General features: G+C 36.2%; 1 non-coding gene across 1 annotated transcript; it reads left to right on the plus strand.

Annotated features, from left to right (window-relative positions):
- Window positions 1-2,264: 2,264 nt before the first annotated feature.
- LOC122116245 lies at window positions 2,265-2,371 on the plus strand. The gene has a single exon (XR_006148929.1). It is a non-coding gene; the product is annotated as a U6 spliceosomal RNA (small nuclear RNA).
- Window positions 2,372-4,542: the final 2,171 nt, after the last annotated feature.

The raw sequence follows: 4,542 nt of genomic DNA on the forward strand, positions 1-4,542 counted from the left end.
CATGGAAGTGTTTTATTTGACCTCCGATTATTAAGGAGAGTATAGCTTGGTAAATTATTCTTGGTTGACTTGTGTTTGTCTTTACGGCATGGCTTACATCATTCTAGGCTCTTCTTGCTTTGTTTGTCTCTGCTGAGAAATCTGAGGTGATTCTAATTGGTTTCCCTTTACAGGTGATTGATCTTTTCTCCATGACAACTTTAAGGATCTTTTCCTGGGTCTGAATTGATCCTGTGCATATTATAATGTGGCAATGGGATATCCTGTTCTGGTCTGGTCTATTGGGAGTTCTAAAAGCTTCTTGTATCTGAATAGGCCTATCTTTTTGCATGTTTGGGATGTTGTCTCCTAGGATCTTGTTAAACAAATTTCCTAGACCATTGACTTCTGGCTCTAGGTGCTCCTCTACACACATTTTCCTCAGATTAGGCCTTGTAATGGTGTCTTCCAAGGGTTGAATGTTGAATAGATCTATCATATTTCTTGGATTTGTCTTGGATGGTTGTATGTTCTTTCTCTATAATATCTAGGCTGTCTTCTATCCTCAGGATTCAGTCTTCTGCATGGTCTATCCCACTATCCAGACTTTCTACTTTTTTTTATTTCCTTATAGTTGTTGGGCTTTTATGGCTTCAAATTCTTTGTTGGATCTTTGTTTTAGATCTTGTATGAAATTCTTTACTTCCTTAATTTAGTGTTCAGTGTTTATTCTCAAATCACTTAGTTGATTAGTTATGGTTTCCTTGGACTCCCATTTCTTCTGTTGGGATCCATTCAGCATTCCCTTTGTGGACTCCCTGACTTCTTTCAGCTCTCTGTTTATGGATTGCATGAATGCCTCTAGTGATCTCTGTCTATTCTCATCCCGCTCTCATTTTCTGTATTACTCTTTGATTAGCTTCCTCACGTTCATGCAATTCCTGTAGTTCTCTTTGATTGATCTCAGCCTGCTCACACAATTCCTTTATTTCTTTTTGAGTGTAGTCAAACTGCTCAGGCAATTCCTTTATGTATCTTTGAGTAGCTTCCTCACGCCCATGAGCTTCCTGTTTTGATCTTTGGTTTGCCTCCTCTCTCTCCCTATCATGATCACGCAGAGTCCATTGCAGGTTTTCAATCTTTTCATTTACCATGTTTACCATTAGTGTTTGTAGAGCTTTTTGGGAGCTCTCTTCTGGATTATTCATTATCTGTTCTGTCCACTGATTATCATGAGTGGAGTTAAATGTATATGTAGAGTCCAGTTTTCTGAGGATTCACTCATCTGCCTAGGAATTCATGCTGGCTGTTGGAAAAAGAGCTCAAGTAAAGATGCAATTTAAAGCCTTATAACTTTACTCTTTACCAGGCTATTCTCTTGCTACTTTGGGTGTTGAGAGTGTCTACAAGACTATGAATTCCGTGAGAAGAAGGGAGACACCATATGACTTATACCCAATTGACTTGCTATCACTTGTACAGCATTTTGTAAGTCAAATCTCTCTAAAACTACCAGTTTTAAGAGATAAGAGGAGTGGTAAAAGAACTCTTAGAGACAAATACATCTTCAACACATATTGTTCCAAGTATTCCGTTTAGGCATATTCAATAACTGGTGAAACTTATGTTGGCTGTAATTATGTGTCTTTCTCCATGTGTGCATGTATACATGTGTATATGTATGTGTGTGAATAGTAACATACATGTGTACATTATGGCTTATATCATCATTTATTCCTTGCTAACAAATAAAGTAAGGAATCCCTAAAGTTTTAACAGAAACTGTGTAGTTAAAGTCTTAACTCTTCACTCTGCTTCTTTACACAAAGACTTTGCAACTCCTCATTAATAAAGTTTCCATAAACTCTGAAATGTACATACTTAATGCTTAATGTCTGCTACCATAAATCTTAAATACTTTATAGAAAAGTTTTATACTTGCCAAATAGTCCTATTTTTTGGCATATATAAGCAAAATCCCCAAAGTAAGCATATTTAAAACATTAAAACTTTTAACAAACCTTAACACTTTCTGCAATGTTCATTTTGACAGATGCCTTGTATAGAATAATTGAATTTCTCCTCCTACACATCTCTTGAACAATAAATATCCAGAATTATTTTGTTTTTGGCATGTCTATCTTGATTTTATTCTTAAATGTGTGCTTATGTAAGAAATACATGATTCTAAAATTTCACAACAATTCTTTTGAACTTACTTTTTGTTGAATTGTCTAGTTTAATAAAATCAATGAAAATTATACTTTATATATAAAAAATGTTTTATGCTCAATTTAGCACCACATACACTAACATTGGAACAATACAGAGAAGATTAGCACACCCCAGGCGCAAGGATGACATGAAAATTCGTGGAGCGTTCCATATTTTTTACAACAGATGCTGAAAGGTATGTGGCCACAAGGGAACCGTATTGCATTCTTGGTGGGAGTGTAAACTTATTCAACTACTTTGGAAAGTAGTATGGAGTTTCCTCAAAAGACTCCACATAAACTCCTCTATGACACAGTAATCCCACTTCTGGGGATTTACCCAAATGATCATAAACAAGACCATACTAAAACTACCAGCACAACTATGGTTATTGCAACATTATTTACGATAGCTAAGATATGGAATCAACCCAGATGCCCCATTAGATGAATGGATCAAGAAAATGTGGTATATATAAACAATGGAATTCTATGTCTCCATCAGAAAGAATGACATCTCCCAATTTGATAGGAAATGGAAAGACTTGGAAAAAAAATTATTGTGTAAAGTAAGCCAAGTCCAAATAAATATAGGTCCCATGATTTCCCTTATTTTCAATAATGAATATATGTCTTGGATAAGCAGAAAAGTTGAAAAGATATATCCAGTGCATATATCCAGATAAGATGATGTTAAAGAAATTGAACCCCAAGATAGGGATACAAGTGGATTTTTTTGTTTCTTGCTATTGTTTCTAACGTACTTATAATGTGCGATGTCATTTTTTTTTGTTTTTTTGTATGTTTCTCCCCATGCTATAACCCCTGTTTTCTCTGTATTTGAAGTTGGTGCACTTATATCTTGTATGTATGCTTCTCTAATTTGGGGAGGGGAAGGGAAAAAATGCTCAAATAGGGATACAGGTTGACCCATTGTAACAATGAGATGCACAAGACACTATGTTGAAAAATGAACTTTACAATTTAGGCGTAGGAAGGAAGGGTGAGGGGAGTGTACTTGTGGAGGTGGGAGGGAAGGGATGGTAGGGGAAATACAAAGGAGGAGTTAACAATGATTGTTAGGAAATATACTAGTTTCCTTGTTCATGTAAATGTGACCCCTCTGCACAGTATTATTACAATAAAAAACATATAAAATGCTCTGAGATGGAAGAGTTTATTTCCTCTATTTTACCCATATAATATCATTAACAAAGAAATTAATGCAGAACACTGATATGAAGGTAATTTGAATAAATGTGTGTGTGTGTGTGTGTGTGTGTGTGAGTGAGTGCGGCACCGCACAATCAAACACATGCGTGCGTGCAAACACACGCCATGCATGTATATTGGCGTGCTGAGAGTTTAAAATCAGGTCTTCAAGGTCTTGCTAGGCTTTTACTATCTAGCTACGATATAAGCTACATCTCAATTCCTGGCTCTTTGCTAATTCATTAATCTTTTTGAAAAATAATTTCATGACGTGTTTTTTTTGGCCCTGATTGGCTCCCAAGTGTTATCCACATATTAAAAACAAAAGAAAGAAAGGAAAAACCACTTGTGTCTTTGACTTGGGGTATATTTTGCTTAACATTATCTTGTATGGTCATATGTTCTTTGCATATGATCTTCTTTCCTTGTCCTAGACATGTTCTAATCCTTAGAAGGCAAAACAAGGTAAACTATGGGCCCTATGTTTTCTTTCGGTCTGGCTTATTTCACTCAATATAATTTTTGCCAAGACATTCCATCTCCTAACATATGGAGCAATGCCATTCTTTCTGATGGAAGCATAGAATTCCAGTGTGTGTGTGTGTGTGTGTGTGTGTGTGTGTGTGTGTGTGTGTGTGTGTGTGTACCACATTTTCTTGATCCATTCATCTGCTGAGGTGCATCGGGATTGGTTCCATATCATAGCTATGGAGAATAATACTGCAAAAATATGGTTGTGTTGGTAGCTTTGTGATCATTTGGGTAAGTGTCCAAAAGTGGGGTTGCTGGGTCATTGGGGAGCTCTACATGGAGTCTTTAGAAGAAATTCCATACTGCTTTCCAAAGTGATTAAACAAGTTTATACTCCTACCAATAATGCAGTAGGGTTTGCTTTTAGCCACATCCCCACCAGCATCTGTCTTTATTACAGTTCTTGATTGTAGCCATTCTAACTGGAGTGAGGTGCAATCTCAATGTTTTGATTTGCATTTCTTTTATGACTAGAAAAGTTGAGCATTTCTTCATGTGTCTAACGGACATTTTTTATTTCATCTTCAAAGAAGTCTCTCCTTAAATCTTCAGCCCACTTATTTATTGGGCAGTTGTTTCTTTGAGGATTTGTTGTTGGGGGATTTAA

The sequence above is a fragment of the Dipodomys spectabilis genome, unplaced genomic scaffold (assembly GCF_019054845.1).
Source record: "Dipodomys spectabilis isolate Male_0828 unplaced genomic scaffold, ASM1905484v1 ptg000129l, whole genome shotgun sequence".
In the NCBI taxonomy this organism is placed as follows: domain Eukaryota; kingdom Metazoa; phylum Chordata; class Mammalia; order Rodentia; family Heteromyidae; genus Dipodomys; species Dipodomys spectabilis.